The sequence below is a fragment of the Cornus florida genome, unplaced genomic scaffold (genome assembly GCF_030987335.1).
Source record: "Cornus florida cultivar Cherokee Brave unplaced genomic scaffold, ASM3098733v1 CherokeeBrave_3.0.0_Hap2_Chr08, whole genome shotgun sequence".
Classification (NCBI taxonomy): domain Eukaryota; kingdom Viridiplantae; phylum Streptophyta; class Magnoliopsida; order Cornales; family Cornaceae; genus Cornus; species Cornus florida.
In genome coordinates this window covers 75,212,898-75,232,091 of record NW_026775578.1, presented here as the reverse complement: position 1 = coordinate 75,232,091, position 19,194 = coordinate 75,212,898, and the positions used below count along the sequence as shown (strand labels likewise).

Sequence of the window (19,194 nt, the reverse complement as noted above, 5' to 3'; positions counted from 1 at the left end):
GGCTAGAAATTTCGTGAGAGTTTTATTTACGGGAAGCTAGAATCGTCGTGCTTTAATCTTTTACGAGTGTTATTTTTTCTCGTAGTAAGTGGGGAGTATTTACAAGACCATAATAGACGAGGGGCTCAAAAGTCTCATGAAAAAGTATTCACGGGAGGTCCAGACACTCGTAAATGACCTATTTTCTTGTAGTGATGGTTCCTCTTCATCCAAGCCATAAAAGAGTGGACATATTTGAATGGTCTCAGGCCTGATTTCATATTCATTAGCCTCAAAATTAGGCAACACAATGCAAGTAGGTGCATGGTATGCATGAAGATTATAATGATCACGAAGGACCATTGGAGGAATTGGAGCTTGAACTCCTGGGTCATGTTGATTAAGAGGTAGGTTTTGCATGAGGCGTGGGCCTAAGTAGCCAAGATTACCCTCTAGATTTTCTATGTGAATGCCTAGAATGTATGATATAATAAGGTCTATACAAGACTACAAATGACACACAAATCACAATAAAACAAGCAATCACTCCTCCTTCGCAACAAATCAACAATCAACCAACTTCCTCCACATACAATGTTCCCATACTCCCATGCTTTGATAACAGTGCAAAGAAAGGTAAATTGCCTCCACGCGGGCTCACGATTTATCTAAGAAATTAAAAACTAGCCTCCACTCGGACCGACGATTTAACTAAGGGATTGAGTAAGAAAGTCTCACAAACGTCCTTTAGCACTTCAACTCCAAATTTATAGCTTAGCTTAGCAATTTTTTTTTTTTTTTTTTTTTTTGTTTCTAAATTTTCAGCACTTTTCCTTACTTGCTTAGCTCCTTTGCCTGATGGCTGCTTTGCTTGAATCCTAGCTCAATGCTCCTTGTCAAAGATGAACAAACACAATAAGTAATCTAAAGAAAAATAAAAACAAAGTAAAGACACGATCAAAAGAGTACTAATTCCTAATTGATTCCACAAATATGACGTTGCCTAATCCCCGGCAACGGCGTGAAAAACTGGTGCACGGTGTGCTGCACCACTGTCAAGTTTGAGAGAGTGTGTGCATTTTAAGGCGAGGGCCAAGTGTTTTACATTTATAAAAGTCACTACTACCTTCACTAAAAATATAGGGTTAGTAGGTCGAGTGATCAAACAAATGGTTGGTTGGTTGATTAAACTAGAGAGTAACTAAATTTAACTAAGTAATTGAATGTAACAAAGAGAAAGTAAGAGAGAGAGAAATCTTGGGGTTTAGAGGTCACCACCAAGCAATGCTTTTCTACACTTCTAACTAGTGACTAATGAAGGTAATGTGTGTTGCAATATTGGTATGTGTGTGTGTTTGGTTGATTCAATTAACAAGGGTAATCAATTAAGTATACATTGTCTAATCAATATGTGAAAAGTACAATATATCTAGCAATTAAGTATATATTGTCTAAATAGCATGTGAAAAATACAACATATTTAGCAAGTCATTAATCCTTTCATTACGTTCACAAGCCAAATACACCACAAGGTTAGAGACATATGCTTCTTGCATTCAAAAGTATGGAACATCAAATAACTAGCATGGATTGTCCTCTCATCTAATAACTATGCTACCACTACACTATTATTAAACTAATGACATGAAATTAAACTAATTAAGCTAAAGGAGAGTCATAATCCATTAAGAAATGAGCATGGACCATCTAGAATATCACAAGAGCATTCTTTTAAGCACAACGTTTTGACAATCTCTAAATCTATAGCATTAATACACATAGACATACATCAATAATATAAGAAATAGAGGCAAACACATGAACATCTATTCTAGCATACATAAACATATGGATAGAATGAAATGATCAATTAGAAGCATTAAACCACATAAATCATTGAATAAACAAGATCTATATTTATTAAAGTGTCAAAACATTAATTATTACACTAATCCCTCAATAATACACAAGGTTAAGATATAGAAAGCATGCTTGGGGCTAACTCTAGCCCCAAGAGGATGTCTAGCCGCTTATGGTGATGTTGCTCCAACCCTCAAGGGCTAAATCCATGGAAGAAATCTGCTCCTTGTTGATGAAGAACTCCAATGGTATCTCTAGCCTCCTCCTCATCTAAGCTTGCTCTCCAAGAGATAATATGAAAATGATATTAGCCTTTTTTTGTAAAAACCAATCCTTATCCTTATATAGGTAGGTCAAATGACACCCAAAATAAGCTGGGGTCGTGCACACAATATTCCCTAATGATTAGATAAAGGACAACTTTCAATGAGATAGAAATTTAACTTTTTCGCACTGGAGAAAGTTCGATCGATCGAACCTTGGACTTAGATCGATTGAACTGGATGAGATCCATCGAACTTAGGATGGATCGATCCAACTGGTTAAGCTTTTTGGGAAAAGACAAATCCGGGATATTTTGGGAGATATTTATGGGAAAAGGATAAAAGTGGTTAGTGGGTGGTGCAGCTGTGGATAGGATCAAACATTTGAATAAGGACAAAAGTGTTCGATCGATCGAAAGGTGGTGTTGGATCGATCGAACTTTTGGACTTTATGCTTTTGGGCCAAGGCTTGGATCTATCTTGAAGTGCTGAGATCGATCATTATTCGATCAATCGAACCTTGAAGTTAGATCGATCGAACTTTGCTGCTTCCCACCTTTTGCTTCATTTGCTTTCTGCTCTCTCCACTTTGCTCCTTTCTTTGTTTAATCCCAGAATTGCTTCAATTAAACTCTTATTTGGCTGAGTTAGCTTATTTTCGGGATAAGTGCCTAAAAATGGAAATAATACGAAATCAATCTAAAATGGTAAAGTAAGATAGATAAAGGTGCTAAAATGCCTAAGCTTAAGGGGTTTAAATACGCATTTTTTAGCGCTCATCACCAAGATAACTACGAAGTACATCTCCGAGTGCCCCAAACAATATGCCACAAAAGCAATCCCAAAGCTGAAAGATAACGTACAAACCAATGTCATTCGCACCTACGTGCTTACGACAGGACAACTTCTCAAAAGGAAATTGACCACACGGTCACACGACAAGTCAAAAGTCACACACACAGAACCCAAGGTTAGACAAAGGAACAGAAAACAACAACCATAAGCATTCCTCCTGATGAACCATCATACCGATCCAAAAACAGCCACTAAAAGAACTCTAAGAGAACCACGTATCAAATCAGGGTACAGAACAAAGACAATGTGGCAGTACGAATAGTGACCATAACCCGCCCACATTTACTCGTCAGTAAGGTAGCCTGATGGTACTGGGTACTAATTCATGACCTGCCTCCCACTAGGTCTACCCATGAAACCTCTTGATACAAATGACATCAATGTTGGGAAAAGATCATCACCAAATGCACTACGGAAACCAAGCATCGTGTGAGAGTTGAGGTAGCTAATCCCAAAACTCTAATAACAATGTCATAAGCACCGCTACACTTAAGGTCTTAAATCCTTAATACTACAAAACCAACAACTCCAATGTCTCAAAACACTCCTATTAAGAACATCAATCAAAAATCCAAAGCTTGCCAGATAAATCAACACCACCATGAATCAAAATGAACCTCAATACAAGACATTTCATTGAAAGTCCCACATATCTCCCTGAAACAGATCAACTACAAAACTACACTGAAATCAAATATCAGATTCACATCCCTATCATGGATAACTAAGTCCTCAAAAAACAAGTCCACTATGTGGCACACACATCAAAATTCTGACAACCATGGTCATAAAAAGAGTCTCTCAAAACCGTGCTTGGCAATACCAGGCTAAATCAAAATTCCTCAATTTCATTCCATACCCAATCACTGGAACTACAATTCCTCAAAACAATGCCTAGCCATAATTAGGATGAGAAAACTTCACAAACAATCCAAATCCAACTGCGATCCTTCAAAACCTCTCCTAAGGGTCAACCACATCCAGGTCTCCAAAGTCGAAATAAGTCTCCAAAAGACATTCTCAAAAGAGCATCGAGCTCACCTCACGAATCAAACAAAACCTCAATAATATAGACACAAGTCCTGGTAAAATGATCTCACACAAATCAACTCACCCTAAGCACCATAACTCCGTTAACAAACATGGTAAAAACTCCCCAAGGGAAGACACGAAAGAAAGAAAACCACCAGTCCTAAGAAGGACAACACCATGACTCCACCTCTGAAACAAAAGACAACAAGGTCAAAGATTTCACCCCCTACTTAAAAGTAAGTCGACCAAAATCCACCAAATCCTTACCAATGACTCAAAACGACAACAATGATCCTCACGGACCAACGGACCCCAAAACTATGCACAAGGCGACAAAGAGAAGTGACTCACTCCTCGTGAAGTCCCTAACACGAACCAAGAAAAGAAGAGAAATCGCATTCTCTCACAAGTGTCAACACGATGAACACGAAAAGGAAGCATTCTTCCCACCTTAGGGAAGAAGACAGCACAAGACAAAACAAATGTGACAACTCCCCTACAAGAAATCTCACAACAAAACCATATACACTACCTACGACTAAGGGAAACAAAGAGGAACACCTAACATGGAAGTCATGCATATGATAAGGAATGCAACTACCCAATAAGCAAATTTACTCACATAGATAAAATCAAGAGTACATGTGGCACGTCTCCACGTAAACACAAAAGCATGTCACTAAGGTACAACAACAACATGGCATCTCTAAGCATATAAATAAGGTATGCTAATGTCACACAACAAGAAGACAAATGTGGATAGACCTCCACTTACTCATGCATTGCAATAACATAAATCATACTACTAACATGGTAATAAACATAACTACAGAAAACAAAAAGATGCAATAATGAACCCTATGAACATCGTGTCCTAGAGTGTCTAGATGAAATGAATGACCAATCCTAGTCATAAACCGACTCCAAAACCTAATGTGACAACAACCTATCTCAAAACAAACATGAGCTCTCACCACAATGGTAAGACTCTAACAATCCATTTCCAAATCTAAGGGTGACACTACTAGTGACACTAACAATACAATGCTCTCACCAACCCGAAACATCGATCAATCGACTTGACCACAAAAGTGTTATCACGCAAGGAGAACTCAAATGAAATGGCTACTCTAGCCATACAATTAGACAGCTAAATCAATCACTATGACTGATCCCTAAAACAGCCATCATCATCATTGATCAAAAGGACTACGCCTATCAGAACAAAAGCCAAAGCTGATTCCATCCAAACTACGCTCGTAGCTAGCCAGTACGATAGAATGACAGTGCCATGCACCTGCCCACAATGTACCCACCCATGAAAATTGCAATCTCAGAGGAACCTTCCTAAACAACTAAGGATCCTAAAAGGTCCATAACCTCATCATGGCCCAAAACCAACAAATCCAACACAACAGCTGTGCCTAATGGCTTACCCCACGAAAGTCTAAACAAAAGATGACTTACCACCTACCTTAAAACCAACACTAAGTCAACATCGACCTAATCTACAATGAAACTGTGACTACAATCACCATCAACCTTAACTCGTGCCTCAATGACCAATCACGTGTCATGCCAAATATGCAACACAGTTATGCATATACAAACTTAACCTAGCATACATCATATGTCATACTTTTTACATTAGAATCAAAACAAGCTAAACAGATAGCATACCACGTGTTGGACATAAGCACATAAGCACGGTATCAATCCAAAACATGTTATCATGAAGCATATAAGCACGTAAAACAAAGTAATAGAAATGTGATATGCACCCAAAACCCGTTGTCCCAAGGTATTCAAACCCGAGAGCTCTGATACCACCTGTGACGGCCCTGGTTTTTCAAGCCAGTACGTTTTGTGATGAACCGAAGATTGACCCGATAACGGATCCAGATGCGGAAGCAAGAAATAAGACAACAGTCTCCCAAGGCACAACATACCTCTAATACACTTTGATGACCTTCTATTAGGTCGTGGAACTCAATGAGAACTGACGCGGAAGCAAAAGATCTAAAATATGACAAATAAGCCCTCTAGGGGCAAAATGGTAATTTTTTGAAACTATGGATTTGGGTGCCACTGAGCACACCTCTGGAAAGACAATAAGAAACTAATTAAAACGGACTCAAGAATGGCGTGATTCAGAGTTCGGACGAAGGAGAAATGACAAAACAAAGAAAAACGGACATATAAATCAAGAAGGGTAAGCTGGTAATTATCCAAAATTATTCGGGTGCAACCGAGCATACCGTTGGATAGATAATGAAAAATTAATTAATTTTTTAAAAAAATTCACTCGATTTGGAGTCCGGACGAGGGAGAAAGATCAAAAATAAAAACAATGTCACGGCAGCCCGATGAGGGTCACGACTGCTACAGTGCTGCCGACCCACTACTACTGCAACTGAGAGCAAAAACGGGCATCTAAATGGACTTTTTTGGAAAAAGTCAAAGAATAAACCCCCCCTAAAATCAAGTTTTCTACCCGGCATTGCGGGCAGAAACAAAAAAAAATGCATTGCAAAATGCCCAGAATGCCCCCAAGAAAATCAGGTCAAGAGGGTAAAATTCAGTCCTAGCTACTGCCCAAGAAAAGGAAATGGGGGATCAGGAGGTTTTTAAATTGCCTAAATTGAAAATGCAATCCTAAAATATATCTACAAAACCCTCGGAAGTTTCGGATTTGTCGTCATGCTTTTCAAAAAAAAGTCGATGAATAGTACCAAGTATATTTGCACTAAAGTCTACAGGGAAACCTGGCAGCAAGGGTTTTCCGAAAAAAAATGGGTTTTTGATGGCCAAGCTGACATTTTCTAGAAAAACATAAAGACGAAACCCCCTCCGAAATTGAGTTTTCTACCCAACAGGGTAAAAAATCAAGAAAATGCAACCTTAAGTTTTTGTTTCATCGAAATGGGTATTGTGTGCCAAAATGAACATGCAAGCATACGTAATGTGTTAAATTAGACGTACTACAATGGCCTACGACCTCATGGCATGTCATTTACAAATTGTGTTCAATCCTTGAAATTCCATAAACAAGCTATGAAATTAAACAAGCATAAATGTCATATAATTGTCTTTGACCCTTGGCCTCATTACATATACATATCAAATGTATTGCATAGAGTGTACTTATGTACACATTACATGTTTAGAATCAAATATATACTTTTTGACATAAAAAGCTACAAGTGGCATTTCATGCCAACCTTTACAAGAATGGAAATCTTCAAGTCTACAAACCATCCAAGCATAATGAGAATCTCAACCTTGATTCCTGTACCTGAAAAATGTCCCCACTACGTGGGTGAGTAACATAAAGCTACTCATGGGAGATGAGCATGCATCAACTTAGCATTTTATGAATTGTCACCTTATGGTAAAACATGTTAAAGGGGCTCATGCCACTTAATGTCTATGTTAAGATGAGACTCAGGAAGCATCCTAAGCTACCTTAGAATGTTTCTAGCATAATCACATTGTTCATGCAATTCAAATAACACGGAAACATGTTATACAAAGTAACAAGTCATAGATTCTCAAAGTACTCAATTTGAAATCTAAAACACGAAAGTAACCAAAGTGGGTCATGCCACCTAACATCTATGTTCCAAATGAATCTATAGGATTGTTCCTAAGGTACATTTGAACATCAAAACACAAATCATGATATCTATACAATTTAACCAACATTGGAACTTCCAATACAACGCGTAAAGCATGATTTCACAAAGCTAACATCTTGTAATATAAAACAAGAAATCAAATAATGAACAAGAAGTTACAACATCATCTAGTTATCAACTTGAAATGAAATGCGAAATCAATCAAAGTGGATACTTGGACATCACGCCGGATCAGACCGACACCATACTTACTTTAGGCTTACTAGCCCATGGTAAACCTCCTTATGTGCGCACTAGATTATATAGAGGGACGATCCCCCGCACTAGAACCAAGTCCTAGCCGTAGCCAAACAACGACATCCTCAAGTTTCCAAAATCAACAAGTTGTGCAACAACGTATATATCGACATGTATATAGAAGATAATTAACTATCTACCAAGCACAACCAAATTTGGAAACATATACAATACATGCTCTAAGTTCACAAATACTATGGCATGAAAGATGTCAAATACAAAGTGTGCAAATCATTACACAAGGCAACAATATATTCAATAAGTAAAACATATTCTCATGAATATAATTATAACAACTATGTTACCCAATGCTCAAAACATAATCGAGTAAATATACAACAAGTCCAAGTCCATGATTTAAACAAAGAAACAACTTCCAAAACATAATTAAATCCATTGAGCAATTAAATAGAATTTAATTAAACATAAATAATTAAAATTCTCTATATTCCAAGTTAATTCCAAATAATTTCAATTTAATATATGTTGAAAGACATGTCATGGTCATCACATATATAATATCAAATAACTAATTAAGTGATTTAAACACCTAAAACAAAATTAATCAAGTTAATTAATTAAATTCCTCTAGATTTTTAAATAATTCCAAATTCCCTCAATTTAACATATGTTAGAGAACATGCCAAGGCCTATTCAAATATCATTTTACATCATGATTTCATGCTTGCTATGACCATGTGAATTAAACTTTCACAAAAGATAAATATTAAATAAATTTTGCAATACTTAACCAAATGATCCAAATTTAATATATGTTAATCAACATACCAAAGCATAATTTCCTAGTATGTCACAATTTAATTTCCAAGTTACATATAACCATATGAATTAAATCTCAAATATAGAAATTAATTAAATTAAATTCTAAATCTTGAACAAAACATGCTCACAAGTTGTATATGCTCATCAAACAATCAACACAACATAAATATAATCTTAAGACACCCCCTACCTCAATTTGAGATGAAAATCGCGAAAGCCACCAAAGCGAAACGGCTCCGAATCCGACAATACTTCGGGGTTTTGTCGGGGACAACGCCGTGAACGATAAACTCCAAAGAGGACTGATGAAAAATACAACTTGGCCTCAAACCCAAACTCAAAATTTGATCCGGAATGGGTTCCAGTAAGGGTGAAAAAAGCGCATAGTCAACACGAACACAAAACGTAAAGGCCCTACTATGTTCTGACAAAGGAATGAAGCTCAAATGAGGAGAGAGAAGATGGCAGCCTCCCTTGGGCTGCCATGGGAGCTTCTGGTTGTGCAAGGTGAGTGGGGAAGATGAAAAATAAAATATCTCACCCCCCTTTTATAGAAAAATCCAGAAAGTGCCCCGAAAGGGCCCTACCAGGTCCAGAAAAGTGAAATTTGAGCAGATACACTCAAATGACAAAACTCTGTGAACAAAAAAGGTTCAAAATGACAAAATATGAATAATGGAAGAAACGGCATCAGAAACTGAGTCCCGAGCAAAAAGTTATGTCGCAGAAAAGTTTGGCACAAACCGGGGCCAGAAACCCTGAAACTGGAAAACATCGACCAGAAGGGAATTCTATGAGTACATGACTCGACGAATAGTGAAAATGAATCCCGTATGAGGATCCAGGCTCCAGACGAGGTATTTCTGCAATAACTTTCGTTAATTGCACAATGGCCCCACCAAAAAGTGAAAACTGCACTAATGGTGCAAAATGAAAATATTTTCCAACAATATTTTCTTAAAAATCCCTGAAATAAAATATCTTGAAAAGATATTTACGAAAAAGACCCCAAGAAAAGAAAATAATTCAAAAGATTTATGTATCCATGTCCCTATGGACACCGGGAGCAACCAGAGTACTTTTTTGAAAAAGTAAAGAAACGTATTTCGTGGAAACCACTCAAGATGAAGGTATATGAAGTCAAAAACCGACTCCGAACACAAGAAGTGAGGTTTTGCGAATAAAATGACAAACGGGAAAAAGACGAAATAGGGAAAAGGATGAAATAGGGAAAATGACAAAAGGTGAATAGTGTCCGAAAAGTGAAAATGCGAAAATGACTCGGTCCTCAAAAGAAGTTATCAATCCAACGGAAAGAGTCTCAAAAACTATTTCTGAGCACTCGAGATGACACTACGTGACAAAAAAAACAACCACAGAAAAGAAAAGACAACGAAAAAAATTTATCCGCAAAATTTGAGGAAGAAAGGAAAGGAAGAAAATGACCGGGTCATTACAAGCATGACAACGTTAGATCTAACATGTAAAGCTCAGATTCATGAAGATTAAAACTCGAAATCAAAATAAAAACTTGGGACTTACCAAATCCGAGAGAGAGAGGTGAAAATCGAGAGAGATGATGAAATCGGAGATGAGAGATGACGTGGAAGCTTGGGATGGTCGCCAGAGGGTTCACCGGAGTTGGGAGAGGTGGATTGTAGTGACGGGAGAAGAGATAGGTCTTGGATTGATCTTTGAAATCGATCTAATGACCCTAGGGTTTTATTTTAAAAACGATCTCTGGAATGTTTGATCGATCTAAAAGGAACTCAGATCGATCGAACTCAAATCAATCTGAAAAATCTTGAGATCGATCTCCCCTCACTAAACGACAAGTATTTTTGAAAATTAAGAATTTAAAATTAAAAATCAAAGTTAAACAAAATATTTTTGGATTTTCGGAAATAAGATAAAAGGAAATGAAATAAAATAAAATAAAGTAAAGTAAAATAAAATAAAGTAAAGGAAAAATATTTTTGGCATTTTTTTTTCACTGAATAAATAAGAAATAAAATAAAAGTAAAAATAAAAAATAAAAAATAAAATAAAAATCATTTTGGTGTTTTGGAAAATAAATTGAAACAAAACAAAAATATTTTTGAATTTTTGAAAAATTTGAATTTTTTTTTCTTTTTTTTTTTTAATTTTGAAATTTAGAAGTCAAAACTCAGTTAAAATCAACAGTGAACAAAGAACATAGATCGATCAATCCAAGATTAATTTGAAAGAGGCTCAGATTGATTGAACATGCAAAAACCTGCATACATGTTCGAACGACGGAATAGAGAGCTTGTTTTCATGGGGCTCAAAATTTTTCTAAGTGTTGGAACTGAGAATCGATCCTAGAGGAAGTTGGATCGATCTTGGAACTTAAAATCAATCAAAACTGAAGTTCGCACGATGGAATATAGAGCTGAAATATGCAGGTTTCCTTCACACGATTAAACAGGCACAAAATGCTCATTTTCAACCTGAAAGTGCATGCAATCCTCAATCAAAGTTCCTAGTCATGTATATGAACCCAAAACAAATATTTAGACGTCGCAAGAAATGAAAGTTAAAATAGAAATGAGGGAGAAATAGGGTTGTCGACCCTATGAAACGCACTAGTCTTTAATGTTTCTAGCAAGACGTTGGGCTCTTTTAGCCCGGATCAAACATTTTGTAGTGCATCCCCTTCTTGATGGGGTGATAAGTACTTTGAACTCCACCCAACAAATGGTTTCCTAAAGAACTTGTTGGATTAGGTTCAAAGGAGATTGTTGGTCCTTTGTCAATGTAATCTTTAGGCTTCCATGCCCTCTCAAAGTAAGTTTTTGAAACATAATTCTTTAGTTTCAAGGTCGACGATGAACTTTTTGAAGTTTTGGTGTCAAGCAAAGATTCCATTCTTTCACATTCATTGTTATGACATTTTTCTACAACACTTACTTCTTCATGCTTGTCAAATGAATTCGGATTGAAGATATTCAACTTCACCTTCATATAGATAAATGAGATCTTCATTAACCCCATCCTATAATTGATGTTGGCATTTACGGTTGCCAAGAAAGGATGGCTAAGAATAACGGGAATTTGGCTCTTGGGATTTGGAACCGGTTTCGTGTCAATGACAATGAAATCAACCGGGAAGAAGAATTTATCAATTTTAATCAAGACATCCTTAATAATACCCCTAGGCTTTTTGATGGATCGGTCGGCAAGTTACAAAACCACCGACGTCGGTTTCAAGTCTCCTAAACCTAATTTGACATATATCGAGTATGGAAGAAGATTGACACTTACTCCTAAATCAAGAAGAGCCCAATTAATGACGTGGTCACCAATGATGCAAGAAGTAGTAGGTGAACCGGGGTCCTTAAATTTTGGACAAGTGTTATGCTGCAAGATTGAGCTCACTTGCTCGGTCAAGACCACTTTCCTAGGTGCTTAGCTCTTGTTCTTCCTCTTTTGGGTGCAAAGATCTTTTAAGAACTTGGCATAAGCCAGAATTTGCTTAATTGCATCCAAAAGTGGAAAATTAACCTTCACTTGCCTAAATACATATATAATTTCATTTGTTTTGGCTTTTTATTTGTCAATGGAAATGGATCCTTTTAAGTCATTCGGAAATGGAGCTTTGGGCTCAAAATCTTTTTCAAAAGTTTTCTTTGAAGTTTCTTCAACACAAGAATTTTTGAATTCATTTTTCAAAACAATTTTGAACTCACTTTTCAAATCACTTCCTAACACTTTCTCATTTGAATGATTATACATATACAATGAAGGAGGAATATGATGTGAAACGGGACGGGTGTCAACTCTTGGTTACACTAGTTTGCTCTCTTCATTGGACATACCCACTTGGTTGTCCACAATCTTCCTACTTCTTAAGGTTGTCACTGCATTGACATGCTCAATTGTGTGACCTTCCGATGAGGAATGAGTCTCCACAATGCATTGTTGCTTTGGTGGGGCATTCAAAGGCATTTTCCCTTTCTCTCTAGCATTTAAAGTACTAGTTATTTGCCATACTTGGGTTTCTAGCTTAGTAATGGATTGAGAATAAGAGTGAAATAATTGAGTGTTCGCCTCTAGAGTGCCCAAAGTAGTTAAAACTTTTTCCTCAAAAGCGGGACTTCTAGAATTTCCTTGAGAATATGATTGATTTGGAAAATGAAAATTAGAGAATTGGTTTTCATATGATTGATATAACGATCTAAATCCTTGGGATCCTTGGCTTTGCATTGGAGGTGGAATATACTTCCCTTGAAAACCACCTTGGGGAGGGTTTGAGCCTCCCCCTTGGCTTTTCTAAGAGAAATTCGGGTGATTCCTCCAACTAGAATTGTAATGGTTGCCATAAGGATTGTTCCCTTGATTAACAAATACTGCATTGACTTATTCATGATGCTCATTTTGGACATGTCTATGGGGACAATTGGAAGTAGAATGTAAGACACTAGAACACGTCATGCACGATTCATTAGATGGATCATAAACATGATTAGGGGAGGAAGACACTTGGTTTGCCGAGTTTTGGTTGATCAAAAATTGATCAAACCTTTGAGTTAAGGATTTTATCTCGGTAACTATTTCATTAGAGTTGTCGACTTGATATAAAGCCAACATTCTTCCTTCCACTTGAATTTATACCATTCTTGGAAGATAATGATCTATGCATTGAATTCTCGCTCATGCTTTCATAAAGATGCCACACATCATCCTCATGCCTATCAATATAAAAGCCACCCATGGAAGCATCAACCATTCCTTTGAAATTATCCGACAATCCTTCAAAGAAACATTGAACTAATTGCCATTTGGGTATGTCATGGTGTGGACACTTCCTAAGTAAGTCATTTAGGCGCTCCCATGCTTCATGAAATGTTTCCCCATTCCCTTGTGAAAACTCTCGAATTAAGGTTCTCATAGCATTGGTCTTAGAAACCGGATAGTACTTCTTTAAGAACTCTTGTTTCATTTCCGCCTAAGAAGTTATCGAAAAAGGACTAAGATTGTTGAGCCATTATTTTACCTTATTTTTAAGGGTGAATGGAAAAAGTTTAAGTCTTAAAACCTCTTCCGGCATGTCCGTGTATTTCACGGTGGAACACACTTCAAGAAACTCATCCAAATGCTTGTAAGGTTCTTCACTTAGAAGTCCACGATAGTTAGGAAGCATTTGAATGGTTTGTGGTTTAATCTCATAGTGATGTGCTCTAAATGGTGACAATTGAATGCATGTGGGTACATTATATTCATTCGGCATATAATGATCACACAAAGCAAGATGGGGATTTACAATTGGTGGTGCTATATGAGCACCTTGATTGCCTTGGATTATGGGAGGTTGTGGACCATACATTGGTCCAGGCATTCCCAATGGGACTTGGCCTTCTTGTTGTGGTGGGTGAATGAATGGCCTCGGCATGCCTAATGGAACTTGGATGTTGTCATGATGCACATTGGGGTGGAGGATACCTTGTTGGTTTATGTGCCCAAGGTCCTCCACATGGTCCTCATTATGGTCTTCCATTGATGAAATGGAATGACTAGTGGTGGCAGCTCATTGCTATTACACCACAAGCTTAGGAGAGTGCGCATTAAGGCGAAGGCCAAGTTTTACATTTATAAAAGCCACTACTACCTTCACTAAAAATATAGTTAGGGTGAGTAGGGATTGTCCCAAGGGATTGGAGTCGAATTTGGTTGTGGAATCACAATTAATGTTAGTAGGTCGAGTGATCAAACAAATAGTTGGTTGGTTGATTAAACTATAGAGCAAATTAAACTAAATAATTGAATGCAATAAAGAGTAAGTAATAGAGAGAGAGATCTTGGGATTTAGAGGTCACCACCAAACAATACTTTTCTATACCCTTAACAAGTGACTAATGAGGGAAATGTGTGTTGCAATATTGATGTGTGTGTGTGTTTGGTTGATTCAATTAGCAAGGGTGACCAATTAAGTATACATTGTCTAATTAACATGTGAAAAGCACAATATATCTAACAATTAAGTATATATTGTCTAAATAGCATGTGAAAAGCACAATATATTAGCAAGTCATTAATCCTTTCATTAAGCTCACAAGCCAAATACACCACAAGGTTAGAGACATATGCTTCTTGCATTCAAAAGTATGGAACATCAAACCACAAACATGGATTGTCCTCTCATCTAACAACTATGCTACCACTACACTACAATTAAGCTAATAACATGAAATTAAACTAATTAAGCTAAGGGAGAGGCACAATCCATCAAGAAATGAGCATGAACCATCTAGACAATTACAAGAGCATTCCATTAAGCACAATGTTTTGACAATCTCTAGATCTATGGCATTAATACACATAGACATGCATCAATAACACAAGAAATAGAGACAAACACATGAACATCTATTCTAGCATACATAGAAATATGGTTAGAATGAAATGATTAATTAGAAGCATTAAACCATATAAATCATTGAATAAACAAGATCTATATATATAAAAGTGTCAAAACATGTATTACAACACTGATCCCTCAATAATACACAAAATCAAGATGTAGAAAGCATGCTTGGGGCTAACTCTAGCCCCAAGAGGATGTCTAGCCACTCATGGTAGTGCTTCTCCAACCCTCAAGGGCTAACTCCATGGTAGAGATTTGCTCCTTGGTTGATGAAGAGTCTCCAATGGTGTCTCTAGCCTCCTCCTCCTCTAAGCTTACTCTCTAAGAGTTCTTACAAGGTATGAGATAATATATGTGATCTATGTAAAAAGTAATCCTTGTCCTTATATAGGTAGGTCAAAATGACACACAAAATGAGCTGGGGTCGTGCACAAAATATTCCCCAATGATTGGATAAATGACAACTTTCAATGAGTTGGAAATTTAACTTTTTCGCACTGAAGGAAGTTCGATCGATCGAACCTTGGACTTAGATTGATCGAACATGGCTGAGATCTATCGAACTGAAGTTGGATCGATCCTCAATGGCGGCACTTTTTGGATAAAGACAAATCTGAGATATTTTGAAGATATTTTTGGGAAAAGGACAAAAGTGGTTGGTAGGGTGGTACAATTAGATAAAATCAATCATTTGGATAAGGACAAGCTAGTTCGATCGATCAAAGAATGATGTTGGATCGATCGAACTTTTGAGATCTCTAAAAATGTCATCATGGCTCTTATCCATCTTGAAGTGCTAAGATCGATCTTGTTGGATCGATCGAACTTTGATCTGAGATCAATCAAAGATGTTAATTTCCACTTTTTTCTTCCTTTTGCTTCCATTTGGCTCCTTTCTTTCATTCATCCCAGAATTGCTTCATTTATGCTCTTATTTGGCTGAGTTAGCTTATTTTCGGGATAAGTGCCTTAAAATGGAAATAATACGAAATCAATCTAAAACGGTAAAGTAAGATAGATAAAGGTACTAGAATGTCTAAGCTTAAGGGGTTTAAATACATACTTTTCAGCGCTCATCACACCCCAAACTTAAATATTGCTAGTCCCTATCAATGAACTACGAGGTAAATAAATGAAATGAACAACTAAACAACTATAACTAGAAAGCAATAAAATGATAGTGCCACTTTCGTAGGGAACACGATTGCACTTAGCATATGCAACAAGCCTTTTAAACCCCTAGGTTACCCCTAGTGGACGAGTGAAGTCTCGTAAGGGTTTCCAGAAATGATACTTACAAACATTAAGCTCTTTTTTTCAAAAGAGGCACCAATATTGCAAACAAGCATTGAGAGAAAACTACCTCAAGTATGCAATGTTTCAAACATTTCTATGTAATCTCCCAAAATCTCAACATCAAGCAAGCAAGTATGGTCCTCCACACATCAAGAAAATGATCATACAAATCAAAACAACTCTAGAATCCTTTTGAGTGGGCCGGCATCAAATATGTTGCTATCTTAGCCAACTAAAGAATTAATCACATCCTTACCCTCAAACTAACACACAAATCAAGTACCGATCATCAAGACAAAAAATGGACTTTTTTTATTAAAGCTTTATTGTTCTAGGTGCGCTTATTCTTTTCACTCGATTTTTTTTTTTTTTTTTTTTTTTTTTTTTTTTTTAGGATCAAAGATGGAAGCATGGTGCAATGTGTTGATCTATTAAGCTTTCTAGCGAATCATGAGGTTGAGCGTTAGGTCAATGACTCCCAAACCAGATGGCTTTAGGGCATTAGGCGTTCAAACACCCCTAAGGACTTACAAGCTCAAATCAAGTAAGTTACAAATCAAGACAATCTCCATCTAATCATTTCCCACTTCTCACCTTTTGGGATAAGTCCTCACTTTTTATTGCTTTTGCAACTTTTTATTTTTATTTTTTTGTATTCAATTATTAACCTAGAGTTTGGGCCCTCCACCTTTCGGCGCGAGAAGTTCAGTGCTTGATGAGGCTAGAATCCCATCTACTTAGTGAAAATGAGTTGTTATCCACCTTTATCAAGAATGAAAGCTTTCAATACATTACTAGCTCAATTGGGATATAACCAATTCAATAATCAACAAAGCATGTACCCCACAAATGAATGCTAGTGTGCGTCTGTGCTAGTATAGAAGACTAGAGTGAATCTCAAAACAATCACAAAATCAAGATGATGTGGACCACAAGTGCAAACAAGATAACAATCTTGCGAAAAATTTACTCCTAAATGGTATCCATAAGGCATAGAAGGAGTATTGGACTCTTAAGTCAAGCAATTTTTAAATTTTAAGCAATATAGTCCTCAAAAGATCAAAATCATAGCTAGATATGGACCAATCATAGAAATCTCTCAAATACACAAGTCATGCTCAAAATTTTGAAGTTTAAAGCTAATACTGTAAAGTACACCATTACCCCCAAACTTAAACGGCACAATGTCCTCAATGTGCAAAGAGAACAAAAGGAAAGAGTATACCGGTGCAATTAAGGCAAAAAATGGCTGGGACTGAAGTATCCAAAGTAGGTGGCATAGCCCTCCCAAATTTGGGATTAACTGTGGTCCTGAAATTTGGCACTCGGATAAACTCATCAGATAACAAAAAGGGATACTCAGTGCACAGTGGACATGCAAGTGTAATTGAAATAAGGTAGGGAGAGAGGTATAAGGGTGGTCCTAAAAATTATGTAGCATTCTCTCTCACTGTAGTCACTATGATGCATCTGATGGAGTCAAACATACAGAGATAAGAATATAATAGATAACATCCATAACAAAAACATATATAAAGAAAATAGAGTACTGGATACATCAAAAGAGCAAAGCCGACAGACCGGTTGCAAATAATATGTTGTGACAAAAATGAAATATAGAGCACAGAGGTGTAGTATAAAAAGATAGAAGAAACTGGAAATCTCAGGTGGACGAGGCAGGATGGGCAGGGCGAGCTCCGCGGATATCGCGAGATAAGTCTTGGAGTACAGTCATGACATCTGTGCGGAATGTAGCAAAATCAGCTCGGTGGGCTATAACATCAACTCGAATGGTAGCAGTATTGGCTCTGAGAGCAACCACTGCATCCTCAAGAGCCTGAAGATGCTCTCCAAAGCCGGGGATCTGACTAAGAGCCTCAAGTACGGATGAATCAGAAGAAAGATCCTAAGTCTGCTCCTCCACGTGTACTGGCGACCTAGCTAGAGAGTGCTGCTCTGCGTCATCTGCAAGTCGCTCTAAATTGATGTCTATGTGCTCGGCAGCTGGACGTACTGGTACATCATCCACTACGGGGTCTGCTGCTACTGCCTCTGCCTCCTTAGCCTCGAGCTCCTCTGCAGCCACTACTGCGTGGTCCTGCAGTCTGGTGATAATAGCATTGTAGCTCTTATCCCAGTCCTTCTTCAAGAAGTGACAGGAATCTCTCTCAGGGTGCTCCCGATGATGGAAAGGGTAGCGCTGGTCAATCAGTATCTGGGTGATGAGGTGGCCAAATGGGAGAGACTTAGCCCTTCCGGGTTTCTCCTTACTGATATACTCGTTGAAGAGCTTCCTTATCACACTCCAGATGAGCGTGGGGATAGATACCTAGTGGCCTGTATAAAATGCGTAGAGGGCTGTCAGATAGTCTCCGCGCCGCTGAATCTTGTGCCTGGCTATATATATGTTTGAAAGAGAATGGAATCAAAGAACCATAGGTCATCGGCATGGTGACCTATCAAAAATATTGCCATATCGGCATAAGAAGGCCTGTATAGCCTCGGATATAGCTCATGTAGCTCCGGAGGGCATCGGTGTGGACAATGGCATGAGCGGGCTAGCGTGTCCATAGTAATAGTAATCTAATGGCCATCTATAGTAGTGACCAGCTCTGCCGTGGTACGCAGGGACGGTCAGAGGTGCTGGAAGAACATCCGTACTAGTCACGGGTAGAATAGCTCAGTAACTGGGGCAAGAATAGCTGCAAGGCCCCTCTGGATAATATCATGATAAGCTGATCGGGTTAGTACCGATTTGGAGAAAAAATTCGTGTCAAACACTGACTCATGGTCCACTGTCATATGT

At 37.6% G+C, this 19,194-nt stretch overlaps 1 non-coding gene across 1 annotated transcript; it reads left to right on the top strand.

Annotated features, from left to right (window-relative positions):
- The first annotated feature begins 13,515 nt into the window (after positions 1–13,515).
- On the top strand, positions 13,516–13,624 carry LOC132272230 (small nucleolar RNA R71). Its single transcript, XR_009469996.1, has one exon. It is a non-coding gene; the product is annotated as a small nucleolar RNA R71 (small nucleolar RNA).
- The last annotated feature ends 5,570 nt before the right edge of the window (positions 13,625–19,194 follow it).